The 24649-nt window shown below is 39.7% G+C and overlaps 1 protein-coding gene and 1 long non-coding RNA gene across 17 annotated transcripts in view; one reads left to right on the top strand and one right to left on the bottom strand.

The window, feature by feature from the left end:
• LOC138751815 (uncharacterized) overlaps nucleotides 1-24212 on the bottom strand; it is a 77233-nt gene extending 53021 nt beyond the window's left edge. For all 4 annotated transcript variants that reach the window (XR_011350205.1, XR_011350204.1, XR_011350206.1 and 1 more), the window contains exons 1-3: nucleotides 24127-24212; nucleotides 15166-15220; nucleotides 12407-12513 (exon numbers count right to left, since the gene is read on the bottom strand). This is a non-coding gene — a long non-coding RNA (uncharacterized lncRNA). The remainder of the gene's footprint in view (nucleotides 1-12406; nucleotides 12514-15165; nucleotides 15221-24126) is intronic.
• mllt10 (MLLT10 histone lysine methyltransferase DOT1L cofactor) overlaps nucleotides 1-24649 on the top strand; it is a 458751-nt gene that overhangs the window by 270328 nt on the left and 163774 nt on the right. The gene's annotated exons all lie outside the window — the stretch shown is intronic.

Raw genomic sequence — 24649 nt, 5'->3', positions numbered from 1 at the left:
ACACATCATGCTGACCAAGATTGCATTCTGGACTAATCTCATTTCCTTGCATTAGATCCATATCCTTCGAATCCCTTCATATCCATATGTATGTCCAAATGACATTTGAATGTATAAACATACCCACATCCATGTAGCAGCAAGTTCCAATGCTGCTCAGGAACCGTGTCGCAGGTCTTCAGAGTGGACAACAAGGTAGCCCTAGCGATTGGAAGAGCCAAGCTGTCCAAGACCATCAGGAAAGCAAAGCGGGCGCATGCCCAGTGCATTCACAGTCACTTACTGGACAGCAAGGGCAAGCAACGCATGTGGAAGGGCATCCAAGACATTACCATCCACAGGACTACACCATCTGACTGTGCTGGTGATGCCTCCTTCCCAGACACACTAAACAACTTCTACACATGCTTTGAGGTGAAAAAAACATTGCAGCAAAGAAGACTGCCTCTCCTCCAAATTGCCACATGCTGTGTCTTGCAGTAGCCAATGTGGAAAAAAAACTAAACAAGGTCAACCCCTGAAAAGCTGCTGGATTGAATAACATTTGTGGCAGAGTGCTCAGGGGATGTGCGGCTCAGCTAGTGGGTGTTCTCACCGACATCTTTAACATCTCCCTGAGGACCGCCATGGTCCCACCTTGCTTAAAAGCTGCCACCATTGTCCCTGTGCTGAAGAAGTTGGCTGCTCCTGCCTCGATGACTCCCACCCTGTTGCATTCACGCCCATCGTCATGAAGTTCTTCGAGAGGCTTGTCAGGGGGCACATCAAGCTCCTGCTGCCTCTGTCACTAGACACCCCCCCACTGTCGTTTGCATACAGGTCCAACCGCTCTACGGATGATGACATCGCCTCTGCCCTCCACCTAGCCCTAACCCACCTGGAAACAAGGACTCGTATGTTCAAATGCTGTTTATTGACTTCAGCTCAGCATTCAGCACAATCATTCCACAGTACCTGATAAGGAAGTTGAGCCTGCTGGGTCTAAACACCTTCCTCTGCAATTGGATTCTTGACTTCCTGTTGGGGAGACCTCAGGCAGTCTGAATTGGTAACAGCAGCTCCAAGACCATCACACTGAGCACAGGGGCCCCCCAGGGCTGTATGCTGAGTCCACTTCTGATCACTCTGCTGATACACGACTCTGCAGCTAAACCACATCATCAAGTTCGCTGACGTCACAACCATGGTGGGCCTGATCAGTAAGAATGACAAGTCAGCATACAAAGATGAAGTGCAGTCTCTAACAGACTGGTGCATAGCCAACAACCAGTATCTGAATGTTAAAAAAACAAAAGAGATGGTTGTTGACTTCAAGAGGCCCATGGGGACCACAGTCAGCTGACCTTTGATGGCTCCACCATTGAGGTCATCAAGAGTATCAAGTTCCTTGGAGTGCACTTGGTGGAGAACTTCACATGATTCCTTAACATAAGCTCCATAGACAAGAAAGCCCAGCAATGCCTCTACTTTCAGTGAAGGCTGAGGAAAGTTCATCTCCTACCCTCCATCCTCACTACATTCTACAGAGGATGTATCAAGAGCATCCTGTGCAATTACATCACCGCCTGGTTTGGAAGCTGTACCTCGTTGGACTGCAAGATCCTGCAAGAGGATAGTGAAATCGGCAGAAAAGATCATACCATGAAATATATTTACAACATTCGATGCAGGTGAAACACATTATGCAGTATTCCATACACCCTTCAAGTAAACTGTTCTCCCTTCTGTTATCTGATAGGGGGTACTGCAGCACTCAGGCAGATTGGGCAAGAGCTTTTTGACCCAAGCCATCAGACTCCTGAACTCCCAGAACATATGGGGATTGGGTACTGTGGAATGTTAATGTATAACTCTTAATATTTTAAATGTGTTGAACTTCTATTCTAACCTATATTTATGTAAATATGCCTATATTTATGTAAATATGCTCTGTGGTCCTGGAGAAACCCTATAGTCTTTACCGTGCGAGCATGGTATGAACGACAAATAAAGGTGACTTGACGACTTGTCTGTATGTGAGTTATGTCTGGTTGTGTTTTGCATCAAGAACCAGAGAACGCTTTTTCTTTGGGTTGTACTTGTACAGTTAGATGACAATAAATTTGACTTGACTTAAACTGTAATATCAAGAATATTGCTTCTTCTCATAGTTATAGAGAGGAATTACAGAGTCACCCCTAATAGACAGGATGTAGATAGATGGGTAACTGTCAGGGGAGGTAAAAGGAAGTGATCAGTAATGCAGAGTACCCCTGTGGACGTTCCCATTGTCAATAAGTTTGCTGTTTTGGATACTGCTGTTGGGGACAATCTACCAGCAATGATTTGAGGCAGTCAAGTCTCTGGCACAGAGATTAACTCCTCAGCTCAAAAGGGAGGGGCTGAGAAGAGGAGAGCATTAGAAATAGGGGATTCGTTGGTTAGGAGGGCAGACAGGAAGTTTGCTTGAATGCGTAGAGATTCGTGGATGGTCTGTTGCGTCCCAGGTGCCAGGGTCAGGGATGTCTCAAATCGTCTCAGCAGCATTCTGGAAGAGGAGGGAGAGCAGCTGGATGTCGTGGTCCATGTGGGGACGAATGACATAGATAAGAGGTAGAGACGAGGTCCTCGAGGGAATATAGGGAGTTAGGTAGAAAGTTAAAAGACAGGACCTCGAGGGTGGTAAGCTCCGGATTGCTGCCTGTGCCACGTGCTAGACAGGGTACAAATAGGAAGTTATGGCAGATGAATGCATCTCCAAAGAGTTGGCGTAGGGGGCAGGGCTTCAGATTCCTAGATCATTGGGATTGCTTCTGGGGAAGGTCAGACCTCTATAAAAAGGATGGGCTGCACCTAAACTGGAAAGAGACCAATATCTTGGCAGGAGGGTTTGCTAGAGCCGCTGGGGAGAGTTTAAACTAGCTTAGCAGGGGGAGGGAAATCAAAATGAGAGCAAAGAGAATAGGATAGCAGCAACACAGGAAGTTACAACGGAGTAGAAATGAATAGTAAAGAGGTGGTCAATAACGACATAAAGGAAAGGCAGGTGTGCAGACAGGAGAAAGAGCTGTTCAACAGGAATATAGCACAAATGACATAAATTACGGGCACTATACTTAAATGCACGTAGCATTATAAACAAAGTAGATGACCTGGTTGCTCAGATTTAACTAAAAAGGTATGACATTGTGGCCATTACTGAAATATAGTTCAATGAGGCCTGCGATTAGGAGCCCAATATCCGAGGATTACAGAGACTATAGGAAAGATAGGCAGGAGGGTAGAGGTGGAGGGTTGGCTCTGATGATGTAATAACATTAAATCAATAGAAAGAAGGGATATAGGATATACTGAGCGGTAGACTCAGTATGGATTGAATTAAAAAATACCAAGGGTAAAAAGATCATATTAGCTGTTATATACAGGCTGCCAAACAGCAGTCCAGCAGAGGACTATGAGATACAGACAGAAATGCAAAGGGCATGTCACAAAGGTAATATCAAAATAATTATGGGCGATTTCAACATGGCAGGGGTTTGGGAAGGACAGGAAATTAGGGGATCACAGGAGAGTGAGTTTGTAGAAAATCTAAGAGATTTTTTGAACATCTTGTTGAGAAGCCCACCAGGGGATCAGCAGTTCTTGATTGGGTCATGTGCAATGAATGTGAGGCCATTAGGGTGTTAAAGGTCTTAGAAGCTCAAGGAAGCAGCAATCATAACATGGTCTAATTCAATTTCAAATTTGAAAAGGTAAAAATGTTATCGGAGATATCAATTTTTTCGTGGAATAAAGGAAATTATGGTGGTATGAGAAAGGAATTGGCTCAAGTTGACTGGAAAAGCAAACTAGTCAGAGGAACAGAGCAGGATAGGAAGATATTTTTGCAAATAATAAAAGGCATGCAGGATAAATATATTCCAAGGAAAAGAAAATTAGTCAAAGGAAAGATGATACAATGTGGCTAACTAAAGAAGTGAAGGCTAAGATAAAAGCAAAGGGGAGGGCGTACAAGGAAGCTAAAACTAGTCAGAAATTAGAGGACTGGGACTCCTTTAAAAACTTATAGAAAGAAATAAAGTCATAAAGAAAGAAAAGATGAATTATGAAAGGAGATTGGCAAGCAATATAAAAAATACTAAGTTTTTAAAAATATATAAAGAATAAAAGAGAGACACGTGTTGACATAGGATCGATAGAAAATGATGCTGGGGAAATTATAATGGGTTATAAAGAAATGGCAGAAGAATTAAAGCAATATTTTATGTCAGTATTCACTTTGGAATGCATTAATATATCCCTGACAGACAGAGGCTTCAGGGAGTAGAGTTGGATACAGGTAAGATTACTAGAGTAATTGTGCTAGGTAAATTGAATGGATTAAAATAGATAAATCTCCCGAACTGGACAAGGTACACCCATGGGTTTTGAAAGAGTTGGCTTTGGAGATTGTGGATCCATTGGTGACAATCTTCCAGAAATCAATAGTCTCAGGTGTGGATTGGAAGGTTGCAAATGTGGGAAACAGAAAAAAGGAAACTATAGACCTATAAGTCTAACATCAGTGATTGGGAAGATATTCAAGGATGAATTTATGAAATACCTGGAAATGTATGGCAGGATAGGTCCTAATCATCATGGTTTTTTAAAGGGTAGATCCTGTCTGACCAACCTATTAGAGTTTTTTTGAAGAAATCTTAGGTAGGATAGACAAAGGGGAAGCTGTGGATGTAATATATTTGGATTTTCAAAAGGCTCCTGTTCAGGATGACTGCCTGTAACAAGTAGTGTTCCGCGGGGGTCGGTCTTGGGGCCACTGCTGTTTATAATTTATATTAATGATTTAGATTGTAGAATGAATAGTTTTGTGGCCAAATTTGTGGATGACACTAAAAGAGGTGGCGGAACAGGAAGTGTTGAAGAAACCATAAAATTGCAAGGAATATAGACAGTTTGGGAGACTGGGCAAAAATATGGTAGATGAAGTACAATGTTGAGAAGTGTTTTGGCAGTGGAAATAAACAGGCAGAGTACAATTTGGATGGGGAGAAAATTAAATCCTCGGAGGTGCAAAGAGACCTGGGCATCCTTGTGCAGAGTAATCTAAAAGTTAACGCCCAGGTGGGATTGGTAGTGAAGAAGGCAAATGCTATGCTAACATTCATTTCAAGAGGAATAGTGTATAAAAATAGAGAGGTGTTAATGAGACTCTGGTGCACTATTGAACAGAAGCAAACACACAAAACATAAAGTCTGTACAACAGGCTTTATTCGACATAAACTTCCACAGAGCTGGCTGTGAGGAATGCTGTTGCAAGCTCTGAGACTGTCTTCGAAGGGCCGGCTCTGGTAAATTTCAACTGCACAGTTGTTTGATATTGTTTGATATTGATCAACCACCAATGTGGGGTTATGTGGAAATGGATCAGATACAGGAAAAATCAATTTATAATTTTATATATAAATGGAATTTATTGCTTTTACAAACACATTTATTCAAAGTATGGAGCAAGTGGAACCAATTTATAGGTTCGAAGGATGTATGTTCAATTAAAACTCCGTTATATCAAAATCAGTTGATTCCTTTTTCTATACATAATCCTTATTTGAAGGAATGGGATTCAAGGGATGTGGTATTAATTGATTGTTTTGAGACCCATTTATTTATTTCTTTTGATAGACTTAGAGAGAAATTTGGGATATCACAAAATACATTGTTTGCTTATTATCAAGTATGTGATTTTTTTAATGAATAGTTTCGGTCAAAAAATGATATTACCAACACAATCGAAGTTTGAAATATTGCTTATGGATAAGGGAAAAAAGGGTTTGTTTCTGAAATGTATTCGTTACAGACAAAAATGAAGAAGGAAGACGTATGAGAATAAGAGATAAATGGGAACAGAAATATCTACTTCTGTTTCTGAGGAAGAACGTCAGATTTATGTTTGTATAGTGTTACAAAATTAGTTGACATGCGTTATGGTCTAGTTAATTATAATTTTCTCCATCATTTATATTTAACTCCTGAAAAGTTAGAGAGGTATGGTTTTAGAGACTCTGATTTGTGTTTTCGGTGTGGATATCAGATAGGTACTTTTGTTCATTCTGTGTGGAATTCTACAAAGGTTTAACCTTTCTGGGAAAAGATTATAAAATTTTTGTGAGATTTATTTCAAATAGATTTGTCTGTGGATCCATGGTTTTGTTTATTAGGATATATTAATCCATTAGCAGCATGTTTGGATAAATCTTGGATTGCATTAATTCGGTTGAGTTTGGCAGTAGCTAGGAAGTGTATAGAGGTAACTTGGAAAAATGATGTGGAGTTGAGTATACAGAGGTGGTATAATGAAATTCAATCATGTTTATGTTTAGAAAAAATTACATATAATTTGCAAAATAATTATTCTTTTTTTTTAATATTTTTTTTTAATTTTTCACACTGTGAACCATATCAACCAAAATATGTACAAAGGTTTCTCATTAAATATACACAGTGGCTTTTTCCCCCTTTCCCTCCCTCCCCTCTTCCCACCCCCCTCCAAATCCCATAAATATTCAACATATACAATACAATAATACCAGAAAATAATATCTTCACACAAAGAAAAATAAACAAGAAAAATGCGTCATCTATTTGTTACACTCTGAATCAAGTTGTTTTGTCTTCTTATCGTTTTAGGGGATAGAGGTCCGAGGCATGCTTTCTCTGTTATGTTCCATGTATGGTTCCCAAATTTGTTCAAACAATGTGACTTTATTTTTTAAATTATATGTTATTTTTTCCGATGGAATACATTTATTCATTTCCATGTACCATTGCTGTACTCTTAGGCTCTCTTCCATTTTCCAAGTTGACATTATACATTTTTTTGCTACAGCTAAGGCTATCATAATGAATCTTTTTTGCGCTTTATCCAATTTGAGGCCTAATTCTTTACTTTTTATGTTACTTAAAAGAAAGATCTCTGGATTTTTTGGTATGTTATTTTATTTAATATCTGATTTAATTCTTCCCAAAACGTATTCACTTTCGTACATGCCCAAATTACATGTATTGTTGTTCCCATTTCCTTCTTACAGCGAAAACATCTATCTGATAATGTTGAATTCCATTCTTTTAACTTTTGAGGAGCGATATATACCCTGTATAAACAATTATACTGTATCATGCGTAACCTTGTGTTTATTGTATTCTTCATAGTTCCAGAACATAACTTTTCCCATGCTTCATTTTTTATCTTTATGTTTAAATCTTTTTCCCAATTTTGTTTAGGTTTATAGTTTATTTCATCATTCTCCTTATCTTGCAGCTTAATGTACATGTTCATTATAAATCTTTTAATTATCATTGTGAATATAATCACATATTCAAAGCTGCTTCCTTCTGATAATCTCAATCTGTTTCCCAATTTATCCTTTAAATAAGATTTCAATTGATGATATGCAAACATTGTACCATGAGTTATTCCATATTTGTACTTCAATTGTTCAAATGTTAATAAATTAATTCCCAAAAAACAATTTTCTATTCTTTTGATTCCTTTTCTCTCCCATTGTCTAAAGGAAAGGTTATCTATTGTAAAAGGGATTAGTGATTTTGCGTAAATAATAATTTTGGTATTTGGTAATTTGTTTTTTTTTCCTTTCTAAGTGGATCTTCTTCCATATATTAAGTAAATGATGCAATACTGGTGAGCTTTTATATTGCACCAACTTTTCATCCCACTTATAAAGTATATGTTCCGGTACCTTCTCCCCTGTTTTATCTAGTTCTATCTTAGTCCAGTCTGGTTTTTCTTTGTCTGGTAAAAATCTGATAAATACCTTAATTGGGCGGCTCTATAATAATTTCTAAAATTTGGTAACTGCAAACCACCTTGGTTATACCTCTCTGTTAATTTATCTAACGCTACCTCAGTTTCCTCCCTTTCCACAAGAATTTCCTTATTATTCTCTTTAGTTCATTAAAGAATTTTTCTGTTAAGGGAATTGGTAACGTTTGAAATAAGTATTGTATCCTTGGGAACACGTTCATTTTAATGCAGTTTACCCTCCCTATCAACGTTAATGGTCATTCTTTCCAATGTTCTAAGTCTTCCTGCAATTTCTTTATTAGTGGCTGATAATTTAGTTTGTACAAGTGTCTTAAGTTATTATCTAACCTGATACCTAGGTATCGGATTGCTTGTGCTTGCCATTTAAATGGAGATTCTTTTTTTAAATTCTGTATAATCCGCGTTACTCATTGGCATCACTTCACTTTTCTTTGCATTGATCTTGTACCCCGATATTTCTCCATATTCCTTCAATTTCTTATGTAATTCTTTTATTGATATCTCTAGTTCTGTTAGGTATACTATGATGTCATCTGCAAGTAAGCTGATTTTATACTGTTTCTCCTTTATTTTTATCACTTTTATTTCATTTTCTATTCTTATCAGTTCTGCCAAAGGTTCTATTGCTAAGGTGAACAATGAGGGGGATAATGGACATCCTTGTCTAGTTGACCTACTTAATTTAAATTGGTTCGATACATATCCATTTACTGCTACCTTCGCCAACGGTCCATGATGCTTTAATCCAATTAATATATTTTTCTGGTAGATTGAACTTCTGTAATACTTTAAATAAGTAGTTCCCCTCTACTCTGTCAAAGGCTTTTTCTGCATCTAAAGCAACAGCCACTGTTGGTTTCTTATTTCCTCGAACTGCATGAATTAGGTTAATAAGTTTACAGATATTATCTGCTGTTTCTCTTTTCTTAATAAATCCAGTTTGTGTGTATGTTAAGCTCCAGAGTGGTGGGAGCGGGGAGGGATAGCAGGGGGTGGGATAATGGGATGGAGGATGGGGGATGTAGGGGGTAACTTAGAGGGGTATTTTTTAAAAATATTTTTGTATTTTGTAAAATTTAAATAAACTTTTCAAAACAAAAGGGCCGGCTCTGGCTTATATCCCTGAGGGTGATTGACAGCCGGCCGGGTGGGGCTTGGTCCATTCAATTCGGCTGATTGATAGCCGGCCAGGTGTTTTCTTGTCCCTGTGCTCTCCTGCAGGTACAGAGGTTGCCCCCTGCAGTCGGCCCGTGGTGTACCACCACAGACTCTATGGGGCAATGCTGAGACCCCATTTGGAGTACTGTGTACAGTTTTGGGCCTCCTATTTTACAAAGGATGTAATGTTGTTGGAGAGGGTGCAGAGGAGATTACTAGGATGATTCCTGGAATGCAAGGACTAGTGTACGAGGAGTGTTTGGCAGCTCTTGGGTTGTATTCATTGGAGTATAAGAGAATGAAGGGGAAATTTTGAATTTTGAAAGGTTTTGACAGAGTGGATGTAGATGTTTCCCTTGGTGGGTGAATTGAGGACAAGGGGTTATAGTCTAAATTTAGAAGTTATCCAATTAAAACCGAGAGGAGGAAGAACTTTCGTCAGAGAGCCATGGATCTGTGGAACTCATTGCCGCACAAAGCAGTGGAGGTCAGATCACTGGGAGTATTTAAACAGGAAATGGATAAGTATCTCATTAGTAAAGATATCAAGGGATAAGGGGAAAAGGCTGGAAATTGGAACTAGATGTGAGCATAGTTTAGTTTAGTGTAGAGTCATGAAACAGACTCAATGGGCCTAGTGTCCTGCCTCTGTTCCTTTATCTTAATCCCTTCTGCCAAAATACACAAGTAAATTAGGCCATTTGAAGAGCTTCCTCTTCCCCCCCCACCTCCCAACTATATTATGAGATTTTTGTGTTTTGGACCTCGGTTTAGCTTGACTCCAGAAAGATTCCTTCTCCAATAGTGCAGTATTTTCCAGATAATGACAAGCCCTGGAACAGATCATCAGTCCATGCCATATGATGCAGAAATCTGCATACTTACACTAATTTGGTCTATACTAAAAATGTATTGGCATTTGTGGTGCTTCTAGTTTTGTAATTAAACAAAAAGGGTTTTGGAGTGTTGGCAGGAATGACCTTCAGTTGCATATTTACAGTGCATCTTTCCACCCACTTTCTCTACCTTGTCCCAACTTTTGCCCTCCTTGAAGTTGAGGTGAACCAGGTGGATTTTTTGGCATCAATACCATCGTCTTAAAATATGACATTGTGCCGAATCCAAAACATAATTTCTCTCAAATTTTCTTTGCTGAATTCTTTTTGCCTTTACTGTTTCAGCAAGTAATTTGTTTTTGGTTTCAAAGTCCCATATTTTGTTCTGCAAATCAAAACAAACTGCATATGCTAAAAATCTGAAATAAAAACTGTAGATGTTGGAAATACAGGACAACTCTGATTATCAAAAATCAGATTCTCTGAAATCCTCATTTATCCTGAAAATTTTTTACCTTTTGGATAAATGAGGATATCCAAAACAAATCAGAAATCCTCATTTATCAAAATTTTTTCTGAGCCAAACTGACTTCAACATGAAATTAGAACTCATTTTAGGTAACTCCCTCCTCTCTCTCTTTCCATTTCTTCTTTACCTTCCCCTATTGACTTTTCTCTCCAACTCTCCCTCCAAATTGTGTGCCACTATCTCCCAGCCACAAGCAGTCATAAAAATCCCTTGTCCTGCGTTATCAAGGAGAGTGACCTCCCAGCAGCAGCAGGGACCTCAGGCTTCCGGTAGGAGAGGGGACCTTGAGCTGTTGGCAGGAATGGGACCCCAGTGGGGAGGTGTCAGGGATCAGTGGCAGCCAGAATTTTTTTGGTGAGAATTAAACATTATTTTAATGCTTAAAAAGCCTTCCCTTGTTGTTTGTTGTTGTTTAAACACTGTCACAAGTGATTTGATGTTGTTACTGAACTGTTTTTAAAAAATGATCAATTTTCCAATAAAACCCTTTATCTGGCATAGGCCTGGGCCAGACCATTTCAGATGATCAGAGTTGTACTGTACCCAACTGTGGGAAAAGAAACAGTTAATATTTCCTATCAAAGGCTTTTTATTTATGCTAATTCCTACCAAAATTGTGGTCTGATATGCTCTGTATTTAATTGTCCCTAATTGACTCGTTTTCAGAACACTAAAGGAAATGTGCCAATTACAGTTTTTCTGAAGCAAAATATTTCAGAAACAATTGGGTCTAGAACAGTGGTTCTCAATCTTCCCTTCCCACTCACATATCACATTAAGCAATCCCTTACTAAATGCAGAGCATTGATGGCATAGGGAATACTTAACATGGTATGTGAATGGAAAGAAAAAGGTTGAGAACTACAGTCCTAATCTATCCGAGTCTCTGTGCAGTCTTTCTGTGTCCTCAGCACCACTAGCTCTACCACCTATGTTGATGTCATGTTCAAATTTAGCCACAAACCTATCTATCCTATTATCCAAGTCATTTGTATCCAACGTGAAAAGAGGCACGGCCCCAACACTGACCCCTGTGGAACACCACTAGTAACAGGCAACCATCCTGAATAGATCCCCTTATTACCAGTTTCTCTTTCCATGCTCTACCTATGTGAGTATCCTTCCTGTAATTCCATCAGCTCATCTTGTCAAGCAGCCTAATATGTGGGACCTTGTCGAAGGCCTTTTGAATGTCCAAGTACATAACATCTACTGCTTCTCTCCCTGTCTATCCTGTTTGTTATCTCCTCAAAAACTTGTAGTAGGTTTGTCAGGCATGATTTTCTTTTAAGGAAACCATTTTTACTTGGACCTATCTTGTGATGCTCCTCTAGGTACTTCGTAACCTCATATTTGACAATTAATTCCAACCACTGTTGTCAGGCTAATATGTCTGTAGTTTCCTTTCTGCTGTCTCCTTCCCTTCTTAAACAATGGAGTGACATTCACAATTCTCCAGCCCTCTGGAACCATGCCAGAATCTATTGATTCCTAGAAGATCAATACCAAATCTTGCACAATCTCTGCAGCAACCTCCTTCAGAACTTGAGGGTGCATTCCATCCAGTCCTGGAGACTTATCTACCCTTAGACCATTTAGCTTCCTAAGTACCTTCTGTCTCGTGATCTTGACAGCACTCGGTTCACTTCCCAGTGACCTTTTAGAAGGTACTACTGTGAAGATTGATCCAAATATTCATTCAGTTCCTATCCCCTCTCCTTGCTTCCCCTTACAAACTCTCCAGCATTGTGTTTTTTACTCCAGCTTCTTCTGATGGTCCTATGTCTACTACTCTTGTCTCTCTTTTCCTCTTTATATATTTAAAAAAGCTTTTAGAATCTTCTTTGATATTATTTGCTAACCTCCTTTAATAATTTCCCTTTTCCTTCCTAATCACATTCCTAGTGGCCTTTTCTAAGTTTTTAAAAGTTTCCCAGTCCTCCATCTTCCCACTAATGTTTGCTTCCTTGCATGCCCTTTCTTTTGCTTTGGTTTTAACTTCCCTCATCAGCCATAATTGTCTATTTTTTCCATTCAGAACTTTTTTTCCTTTTGGTATGTACCTGCCCTCCACGCTCTTCGTTTTTTGCAGAAACTTCAGTCATTGGTGATCTGCTGTCTTCCATAATAGTGTGCTTTCCAATCGACTTTGGCCAGATCCTTTACTCCACTGAAATATCAGCACATTGGACTTTAGCCTTTCCTTTTCAAATTTCACAGTGAAGTCAATATATTGTGATCACTGCCTCCTAAGAATTCCTTTACCTTAAGCTCTCTAATCACCTCTGTTCATTTGATAGCACCCAATCCAAAACAGCCAATCTCCTGGGAGGCTCATCAAAAAGCTGCTTCAAAAAGTCATTCCATAGGCATTCCACAAGCTCTCCTTCCTGAGATCCCACACTGACCCGACTTTCCCAATCTACTTTCATGTTGAAATCCCCCATGATAATTGTAATGTTGTCCTTCTGACAAGATTATTTTAAATTTCCTGTTGTATTTTGTAGTCCACAACCCAGCTGCTGTTGGGAGTCCTGTTTATAACTGCCTTTAGGGTCCTTTTACCTTTACCATTCCTCAACTCAACCCATAAGGATTCTACCTCTTCTGATCCTATGATCCTTCTTTCCAATGATTTGATATTGTTGTTTACTAGTAGAGCCATACCACCTCCTCTACCTATCTGTCTATCCTTGCGATACACTGTGTATCTTTGGATGTTGAGCTCCCAATGATATCCATCCTTTAGCCTTGACTCAGTAATGGCCACAACATTCCTTCCAATCTGTAACTGTACTGCAAGATCATCCACCCTGTTTCTAATGCTGTGTGCATTTAAGTATAGTACCTTTAGACCGGTTTTTAAATGCACTCTGTCTCTGTCATCTCCAGTTGCAATTTTGTCCCATTACCTGCTGCACATTATCCTTTTTTATTTCTATTTCACCCTTCATCAGCTCTGGTTCCCATTCCCCTGCAAAAGTAGTTTAAATCTTCCTTAACAACCATATAAAATCTATATTGGAACCCTCTGGGTTCAGGTTTATTCCATCTTTTTTGTATAAGTTGTACCTTCCCCAAAAGAGATCCCAATGATCCAAGAATCTAAAGCTCTGTCATCTGCACCAATTTATCTGAGTGATGTCACTATTTTTGCCTTCACTAGCACAAGATCCTGCTTCTCAGCTTCCTTCCTAATTCCTTGTATTCTCCCTTCAGAACATCCATACTTATGACATATTTCCTTAATCATTGGTACCAACATGTACCAAGATTTCTGGCTGTTAACCCTCTCTCCTCAGAATGTTTTGGACCCAATCAGAGACATCCCATACCCAGGTACCTGGGAGGCAACACAACCATCCAGGTGTCTTTAATCAAGCCCACAGAATTTATTTTCCGTCCTCCTCACTATAGAATTGCCAATCACAACTGCATGCTTCTTCACCTTCAATGTTACAGTTCCAGACTCATTAGAACCATAGAACACTACAGCACAGAAAACAAGCCATTCAGGCCTTCTAGTCTGTGCCGAAACATCATTCCGCTAGTCCCACTGACCTGCACCGATTCCGTAACCCTCCAGACCTTTCCCATCCATGTATCTATCCAATTTATTCTTAATACTTAAGAGTGATCCCACATTTACCCAGCCAAGTGGCAGCTCGATTCACACTCCCACCACTCTCTGAGTGAAAAAGTTTCCACCTCAACCTTTCCCATTTTACCTTGTCCTCTCATATTTATCTCTCCTAATCTAAGTGGAAAGAGCCTACTTGCATTTATTCTTATCTATACCCCTCATAATTTTGTGAGCTTCTATCAAATCTCCCTTCATTATTCTACAGTCCAAGGAATAAAGTCCTAACTTTTTAATCTTTCCCTGGAACTCACTCCTGAAGATCCCTCAACATCCTAGTAAATCTTCTCTGCACTCTCTCAATCTTACTGATATCCTCCCTGGTCTCCATGGTTGTCCTTTGTCAGGTCATCCTCAGCAATACTATCCAGGTTACCTGAGGGGAATAGCAACAGATATGCTCTCTTCTAACTCACTGTAGCTCCTGTCTGTGATCTCATCACTCTCGCTAATGACAGAGTCAACATCAGGACAAATCTAATCGAGGGGCATTAGGGTAACTGGTTGTGGGGGGGGGGGGGTGTGGAGGATTGGCAGCAGCAACATCAAGCCAGGCATTGGGAGCAATGCCAGACTGGGTGGATGGGGGGGGCACAACAACTCATTTGGGGGCATTGCCTGGGCATGGCCTGCGAATGCCCCCCCTCCCCGCCATGATGCTGGCCCTGCCTAATGAGCAGTGGGTGATCAAGCTACAGCTCCATTTCCTTAACCTGGTCCCGAAGGAGCTGCATCTCAGTGCACCTGGCGCAGATGTAGGCATCGGGGAGGCTTGGAATTTCCCAGGGACCCCACATATGACACTCACCACAAAGCACTAGCCTTACGGACATACTGCCTAGTCAATAAACAATTTAGTAAGTAATACACAATTCACTTACTCACACTGTAACCCTCACCTCTGACCTGTTGAGCCAAAGCCTTACCACTCAGACCATTCTGATGATTTTGCATAAGGTGTTCAAATTAAATCCTTCAGTTCCAATAGGTATACTGCCAGATTGTTTATAAAATGAGATTAAATGAAACATTTCTGATCTCCAAGTACATAAGGCACACGTTTAATTTCCAGCTTGCATATGGAGACATTTTTTATGCATACTGAATGGAAATTATGCTCATTTATAAAATTCCTCTCTAAATGTTTCAATTTTGCTGCCTATATATGTAGGAAAGAGTTACCTTTAAAATATACAATAAGAATGCTCGATGTTCATCATCCAATCAGGCAGTATTTCTGGAGGCAGAAAAAAATTAACACTCCTGATTATTTTGTTGTCGACATAGTTATAACTGTTATTGTTACTAACATAACAAACACATCGTGACCATCAAAATAAAATCAGTTTGTCTCTGTACTTCAAAATAATTCTAATTTTGTTGTTAACCACTAATGCTGAGCCCAACTGATTACGCATAATATAAAGTAAAATGGTGGTGAATTAGGTACATTTTTTAATGCACAATATGGCTTAATAATGTGTAAATGTATCATGTCCCATCTGACTGACAATGTATTATTCCAGATTTTGATGTAATCTCCAATGCTTGTGAATTTCATTCTTAACTACACATTATGGAGACAAGAACATGAAATCAATGGCAGCTGCAAATCAGAGTATTATTTACACAAAAGTACCAAATATCAGCAATTCTTTTGCTGCATAAGTAAATGTAATATATTGTGATGAATGAAGTTGTAAATCATCTGTCTTCAACTTGCTTCATTCTTTCATTGTCCTTTATTAAAAATTCAATTGCACACCTTATATTCTGTTGAATTACATAAACAAATTTAAAAAAACTTGTGTAGGTGCACTTAATAATGTTTTAATGATGTCTTTCCAAAAAACTTGTTTACATTTAGAATCTTCTCAAATTTCTGCGAGGCACTATTTTTCTCTCCATTCAGCATCAGGGCCAGTAGAATCTTACTCTGTAGATGTTTAAATTGCAATGACAGTACGCTGATTTTTCTTTTCACCAATTCTGTACAAGATCATAGTTGAGCCATAAAAGTTCCATTAGAAATATTTGTAATTATGTTGATCTGAAGCTGTTTTTTAAAAAATCATTGTTGAAGCTGTCTCATTATCAAGTTCACTTAATGATTGTTTTGCTGCAGTGCAGTAGGCAATTTTACTTGTACTGTTTATGAAAGCACTGATGCTAATCGGATTCTTGTGTATCATGGTGCATTTATAAAAATTATAAACTCAGGAAGACTGAATTCATTGACTTTAATATCTTGTATGTTACTTGTAATTTTGTCATAAATGGGAAAACATAAAGCCTTCCTTAGGCCTGCTGAGTTTCTCCAGCACTTTTATGTATTGCACTACAATCGCAGCATCTGCAGACTTTCCTGTTTAACACCTTCCTATAGGACTGGGTTTCATATCAGTTGTATCAAATGAATTCTCTATGTCTTGGGATATTGCATTAATTTTCTGACACAATCACAGCAGCAGTCTAACTATATTTTCCTGTTCTGCTCTTCTTTCCAACATTATAAGCTATTCTATAAGGGTCCCATTATTTTCACGAGGAGTTAAATGGTTTATTTTCTGTGAAGCGTGGTAGAAATAATTTTAAATTAATCTCACTCAGAGAAGACCTCTTTTAGAAGAGGTTAAGAAATCTGAAGTTGAATTTAATCTTTATCAGTTCAGACCCAAAATGTTCACTGACCATTGCTACCCATGAATGCTCTCTGACCTGGTGAGTTTTGCTCACAATTCTTTATCTCAAAGTTCAAATTTCTTGTAGAGTACAAACAGAGCATTACATGCAACCCTGAGATTCATTTACCTGTGGACCAGGCAAAATTTCTAATTACTGGTAACTGTAAACTATTTTCAGGAAGAAAGAAATGTAAACAAACTGTGGAAATACAGAATTATAAATATTTAGTAACAAATAATGAGTCATTAATTAAGTCTCTGAATGAGTCTGTTGTTCAGGAGTCTGATGGTTGAGGGGTAGCAACTATTCCAGGAGGTATGTGTCATATGTCATCTGTACCTCTTTCCTGATAACAGGAGAACACAGCATGTGTGGATCCTTGATAACTGCTGCTGCTTTATGATGGCAACATTCCATGTAGATGTTCTTGATGCTGGAGAGAGTTTTGCCTTTGATGTTCTGGATTATGGCCATTATCTTTTCCAGGGCTTTTTGCTGAGAGTGCCCCCATACTATGCTGTGATGCAGCTGGTCAGCACACTTTCCACTACACATCTGTAAAAGTTTGCCAAAGTTTCCAATGACACACCGAACCTCCGCAAACTCCTGAGCAAGTTGAGGCGTTTGTGTACTTACTTCGCAATGGCATTAATATGATGGGTTCAGGAAAAGCTCTCCAAGATAGTGACCCACAGGAATTCAAAATTCAACTATCTTCAACTTTTTTGTTTCTCCTTTGTGAATTTAATCTAATTCACCATTTCCTGGTTTGTTTTGTTTATGTTGCAGTTGTTTGCATATTCATATGCAAATGTACAAAGATTGTCACAGGTAAGTAACCAAAATAAATCATCAGTTTTGCTTAGACAAGTTGATATAAGCAGAGTATTGCTGTTCATGTTATCATAGCTTCTTTCATCATGTTTTTAATCATGCTTTTATCATTCATTATGGAAAGATCAGCCTTAGAAACAGATTCATTTCTCAGGGGCTAAGGGATATCTCTAGGTGCAAAACGAGAATGTTTCATGATAAATTGGGAATATGTTACCTGTAAATTTGCATGCTGAGGTATATATTTGTTTGCAATGTCCATATTTGAAATGCACTCTAACAATAGAAGCATGCAGGGCATTTAATCCCACACGTCTGCTGAACCAATTGTTTACCTCAGCACTGCTTGCTTGCACTAATCTCATTATCTCTTGATTCCTTTGCTTTCTAAAAATCTCTCGATCTCTATCTGAAGTTTTCAGTAACTGAGCCCCATAGCCTTCTTGACAGAAAATTCTAAAGATTCACAACCATCTTGGTGAAGAAGTTTTTTCTTCTCATCTCAGACCTGAAAAGCTGACCTCTTATTTTGAGACTGTAACCCGTTTCTGGATACCACAGCAGGGGAAACATTATCCCTGTATCTGCTCTGACAGGCCTTTTAAGAATTTGGAAAATTCCATGAGATCACCTCATTTAATATAAACTATAGAGATTATAGAGATTAATCTCTGATTGTTAGTTGAACATATGGACCAACAGGTGGCTCTAAAGTGACTTTCATTCTGGAAAGAGTAAAACGATGTAAATCCACCATTAACTCTGAATTGTTCAGGCCACTGCTTGGGTGTGTCAAATTCATCCTTAAATATTTTACAAATCACTATGCCAAAAAAATTTAGAATAAAATTTGCTCTAACAGAATTTATATCAAAAGTAGATACTTTTTTCCAACTCACATTTATTGACATTCGAGTATAACCTGGCTTCACGTTATAGAAATCGTAATATTGACTATTTTCTAGGAATACAGCTTCCCTTTGTCTCTTTCTTCTTTGGCTTGGCTTCGCGGACGAAGATTTATGGAGGGGGTAAAAAGTCCACGTCAGCTGCAGGCTCGTTTGTGGCTGACCAGTCCGATGCGGGACAGGCAGACACGATTGCAGCGGTTGCAAGGGAAAATTGGTTGGTTGGGGTTGGGTGTTGGGTTTTTCCTCCTTTGCCTTTTGTCAGTGAGGTGGGCTCTGCGGTCTTCTTCAAAGGAGGCTGCTGCCCGCCAAACTGTGAGGCGCCAAGATGCACGGTTTGAGGCGTTATCAGCCCACTGGCGGTGGTCAATGTGGCAGGCACTAAGAGATTTCTTTAGGCAGTCCTTGTACCTTTTCTTTGGTGCACCTCTGTCACGGTGGCCAGTGGAGAGCTCGCCATATAATACGATCTTGGGAATGCGATGGTCCTCCATTCTGGAGACGTGACCCATCCAGCGCAGCTGGATCTTCAGCAGCGTGGACTCGATGCTGTCGACCTCTGCCATCTCGAGTACCTCGACGTTAGGGGTGTGAGCGCTCCAATGGATGTTGAGGATGGAGCAGAGACAACGCTGGTGGAAGCTTTCTAGGAGCCGTAGGTGGTGCCGGTAGAGGACCCATGATTCGGAGCCGAACAGGAGTGTGGGTATGACAACGGCTCTGTATACGCTTATCTTTGTGAGGTTTTTCAGTTGGTTGTTTTTCCAGACTCTTTTGTGTAGTCTTCCAAAGGCGCTATTTGCCTTGGCGAGTCTGTTGTCTATCTCATTGTCGATCCTTGCATCTGATGAAATGGTGCAGCCGAGATAGGTAAACTGGTTGACCGTTTTGAGTTTTGTGTGCCCGATGGAGATGTGGGGGGGCTGGTAGTCATGGTGGGGAGCTGGCTGATGGAGGACCTCAGTTTTCTTCAGGCTGACTTCCAGGCCAAACATTTTGGCAGTTTCCGCAAAGCAGGACGTCAAGCGCTGAAGAGCTGGCTCTGAATGGGCAACTAAAGCGGCATCATCTGCAAAGAGTAGTTCACGGACAAGTTTCTCTTGTGTCTTGGTGTGAGCTTGCAGGCGCCTCAGATTGAAGAGACTGCCATCCGTGCGGTACCGGATGTAAACAGCGTCTTCATTGTTGGGGTCTTTCATGGCTTGGTTCAGCATCATGCTGAAGAAGATTGAAAAGAGGGTTGGTGCGAGAACACAGCCTTGCTTCACGCCATTGTTAATGGAGAAGGGTTCAGAGAGCTCATTGCTGTATCTGACCCGACCTTGTTGGTTTTCGTGCAGTTGGATAATCATGTTGAGGAACTTTGGGGGACATCCGATGCGCTCTAGTATTTGCCAAAGCCCTTTCCTGCTCACGGTGTCGAAGGCTTTGGTGAGGTCAACAAAGGTGATGTAGAGTCCTTTGTTTTGTTCTCTGCACTTTTCTTGGAGCTGTCTGAGGGCAAAGACCATGTCAGTGGTTCCTCTGTTTGCGCGAAAGCCGCACTGTGATTCTGGGAGAATATTCTCAGCGACATTAGGTATTATTCTATTTAGTAGAATCCTAGCGAAGATTTTGCCTGCAATGGAGAGCAACGTGATTCCCCTGTAGTTTGAGCAGTCTGATTTCTCGCCTTTGTTTTTGTACAGGGTGATGATGGTGGCATCACGAAGATCCTGAGGCAGTTTACCTTGGTCCCAACAAAGCTTGAAAAACTCATGCAGTTTGGCATGCAGAGTTTTGCCGCCAGCCTTCCAGACTTCTGGGGGGATTCCATCCATACCTGCTGCTTTGCCACTTTTCAGTTGTTCGATTGCCTTATATGTCTCATCCAGGGTGGGAACCTCATCCAGCTCTAGCCTTAGGGGCTGTTGAGGGAGCTGGAGCAGGGCGGAATCTTGGACTGAGCGGTTGGTACTGAAAAGAGATTGGAAGTGTTCTGACCATCGGTTGAGGATGAGATCTTGTCGCTGATCTTGTAATGCAGGAATATCCTCTCTATTGCCTTATTAAAAGCCTTAGAATAATAGGTGATTCTCAATTTTTTAAAAGATTATATATAGGACTCCCAATTGTAAATATTATGTGGCAGTGAAAACATATCAGAATTAGGTTTATTGACATAAACAAATGTCACAAAATTTGCTGTTTTGCAGTAGTAGTTTGATCCATTACAGGTGCAAAAATCATTATAAATTATTATTTAAAAATAAATTAATTCATGCAAAAGAAGAGAAAAAAATGAGGTGGTGTCTGTGGTTCATTGTCCATTCAGAAATCTGATAGCAGAGAAGAAGCTGTTTTTGTAATGTTAGGTGTTTGTCTTCAGGTTCCTATACTGCCTTCCTGATGGTAGCAGTAAGAAAAAGACATGGCCTGGGTGGTGAGGGTCCTCTTAAAAGTGGATTTGCGAATTTTCAGTTGACTGAGACTCACTCTTTTAATGCCTAATTAATATACCTGCATTAAGAGTATACCATTTAAAAGACAAAAGGCAGTGCAAAATATAAAATAACTTGAAAAAAATCAGTATTGTAGTCTTTTATTATGTAAAGTTCACTATAATCAGGTAATTCCCATAACATAAAATTTAAATTTGAACCCCGGTCGCTTGCACTGTAACAGTATTGCTCTAGCCTCTATGCTAACCATGCCACCATCATAATTAACCCCCCTCCCCCAAATTTACAGATAAAGCCTTACTAATATACTTAAAATACAGGTACTGTACTAGGATGGGGAGACATTTTGGGAGTCACCCCAGCAGCAAGAGGCATTGGCCAGCTCTTCATCCTGTGCACTGCCTTTTTATTCAAACACAACCTTATTGAAACTTTATTCAAACAACTGCTGCGGACAGGCATGATCCAGGCACTCGTTCGGTGGATATTTGCTCCCAAGGCATTGTGTGTTGTTTCAGAGAACATTTACTTCTATAATTTTAAACTTTTATGTAAAACTTTATTTATTTTCATTTACTTTAAATTTTACTTATATATTTTTTGCTGGTTGTTTGAGATTCTGGTTGATTGAATGCTGGATAATATGGATTTTACTGTATGTATAAAATATTTCATTGTGATATATGTCATACAACATAGAAAAAGGACACCTCAACATTGACTTCATAGAAACATAGACGATAGGAGCAGGAGTAGGTCATTCGACCCTTCGAGCCTGCTCCGCCATTCAACGAGATCATGGCTGATCTTAAAGTTCAGTACCCCGTCCCCGCCTTCTCTCCGTAACCTTTAATACCCTTCCTTATACTGAAGAAATAGATCTAATTCCCTCTTAAATATATTTAATGAACCTGCCTCTACTGCCCTCTGTGGCAATGAATTCCACAGATTCACCACCCTCTGGGTAAAGAAATTCCTCCTCATCTTGGTCCTAAATGGTTTGCCTATTATCCTCAAACCATGGCCCCGGGTTCTGGATTTTCCCATCATTGGAAACATCCTATCTGCATCCACTCTGTCCAGTCCTGCCAGAATTTTATATGTCTCTATGAGATCCCCTCTCAATCTTCTAAACTCCAGGGAGTACAATCCCAATTTGCGCAATCTTTCCTCACAAGTCATTCCTGCCATTCCAGGTATCAGCCTGGTGAATCGCCTCTGCACTCCCTCCATTGCAAGAACATCCTTCCTGAGATAAGGTGACCAAAACTGCACACAATACTCCAGGTGGGGTCTCACCAAGGCCCTGTACAGCTGCAGTAAGGTATCCTTGTTCCTAGACTCAAACCCTCTTGATATGAAGGCCAACATACCATTTGCCTTTTTAACCGCCTGCTGTACCTGCATGCTCGCCTTCAGAGACTGATGTACAAGTACCCCTAGGTCTCTCTGCACTTCCCCATCTCTTCATCTATTGCCATTCAAATAGTAATCTGCCCTCCGGTTTGTATTACCAAAGTGGATAACCTCACATTTATCCACATTGTAGTGCATTTGCCTTGTATCTGCCCAGTCCCTCAATTTATCCAAATCACACTGGAGCTTCCTGACCCCCTCTTCCGTGCACACAACCCCTCCTAGCTTAGTGTCATCTGCAAATTTGGAGATATTACATCCAATCCCCTCATCCAGATCATTAATGTAAATTGTGAACAGCTGGGGTCCCAGTACAGATCCCTGTGGTACCCCACTGGTCCCACAGGGACCATATTAATCCCATCTTCCAGCATTTGGCCTCTAGCCTACTACTCAGGTGCATCTATTCTCATCAAGGCTTTTAAATGCTGACACCAACTCTGCTTCCACATTTCTGACAGTCAGTGTATTTCAGGTTCTTGCCATTCTCTGGCTGAGTAAGGCCCCCTCTTAGATACCTTCTAAATTTCCTACCCCTTGCCATAAACCTACACCCTCTAATATCAGGAAAAGTTTCATGGAGTCTCTGTTATCGAGATCCTTCATATTATACACCTCAGTGCTGGCCCTGCTGAACTCCTCATTTCTAAGGAAAAGAAAACTTAGCCTTTCCAATCTCTTCTTATAACTGAACTACCTCATCCCAGGCAACATTCTGGTGAATATCCTCATCATTTCCTCTATTGCTATCACCTTCTTCCTAGAGTGGGAACAGAACTGCGCGCAGTATTCCACCTGAGGCCTGATCAGTATCCCAGTTAATGAAAGCCATGTGCCTTCTTAACCATGTTGTGCATGTGCACTGCTTTATTCTTGGGAGACTAGGATCGCTGTTTCTCAAAAGTTTTTTTACTATTCATAATGTATGTTCTTGCCTCATTTGTACTTCCAAAATGGATTACCTCTTATTGTTCAGAATTAAACTCCCAACTCCTTTTCACCAACACATCATATTACCATGCATCCATACTAATAGCTACTTCCAATCCTCATGTCATTTGTGATCACTAATCACATTTAAATCATTCATGTGAATTACAAACTGCAAGGGTCCCAGGACTGATCACACTCTGTTTCCAATTGCCTGACCAAATTTGGATCCAATTTATTAAATTTGCCCAGGACCCCATATGTCCTAACCTCCCAAATGACACTTCGTCATTACCGATGTCCATATAAACTACATCTACTGAACTGTCCTCATCAATATACTTTACCTTTTCAAAACAAACATTTGAATTGATCAGACACCATCTTACCTTAACAGAGCTTTGCTGGCTATCTCTGATTAGTCCTCATTTTTCTAAGTGATAACTAATATTGTCCCTCAGAATTTTTCCAATCACTTCCCAACTGCTGATGTAATAAGGGTTTATTGTCATTTACATAATTACAATGTACAAATGCTCCAAAATTCTTACTTGGTGCAGCTAAACAGTGCATAAGATACACCACCTACAATAGTGTGAATTACCTAATGCCAAGACAGAAAAACAGATAATAAATAAAAGGCAATATAGATAAATATTCCCAGTTGTGGTAAGTGTGAGAAAAAGAACATTTCAATTTTGTCTGACTAGTTTATCTTTAGGATGAGGGTAGATGAGAGAAATTCAAGAGCCTGATACTGTTGATATAAACTGCTCTTGAACCTTCTATCTGAAAGATAGATGCAAGATATGTTTTGACCAGGTTGATGGAGGTTTATGATGATAGGCTCAAATGTCTGCAATTTTTCCTGATGCCCTACATGAAAAGGTGAACCACATTTGCTGTCTTTCAGTCGACTGGTAACTCACTTATGGCCAGCAAAGTTATAAAATTCTTTGTCTCTTTGAAATTCTTTTCCCTTATTTCCCATCTTCTCTTGCTTCACATCTTGTCGAATAATGAGCAAGTCATTAGTCTGGGCAGATATTATGACTTATTACATCATTCTCACTATGGTAACACGACAAACAATAGTTCTCTTAAAGAGACAGGCACAAAATTATCTAAGAATCAAAACACAAGGTTTTAACCTTTACATTCCGGCCCCTAATTATTATTATAGACGTTAATGGCTAATATATAGGAACTGGGATAAATCTCATTTGTCTTTGTGGCTGAATCTACCTTTAAGCCTAATCTCTGAAATTCACCAAAAGCACTTGGTATTTTGCACACTATTATATACTCAGCAGGTCAAACAGTAGCTGCAGAGATTGTTCCTGGAGTCGTTAACCAGTCATTGAGTAATTATCTGGAGAATATTTTCTAAAACTACAGCAAGTGAAGATGTTCAAATATGTGGTAAAATAAATGAAATGGAACTGACAGGAA

The sequence above is a fragment of the Narcine bancroftii genome, chromosome 1 (assembly GCF_036971445.1).
Source record: "Narcine bancroftii isolate sNarBan1 chromosome 1, sNarBan1.hap1, whole genome shotgun sequence".
Taxonomy (NCBI): domain Eukaryota; kingdom Metazoa; phylum Chordata; class Chondrichthyes; order Torpediniformes; family Narcinidae; genus Narcine; species Narcine bancroftii.
The sequence above is the reverse complement of the archived record's forward strand: the minus strand, read 5'-3'. Positions and strand labels throughout refer to the sequence as shown.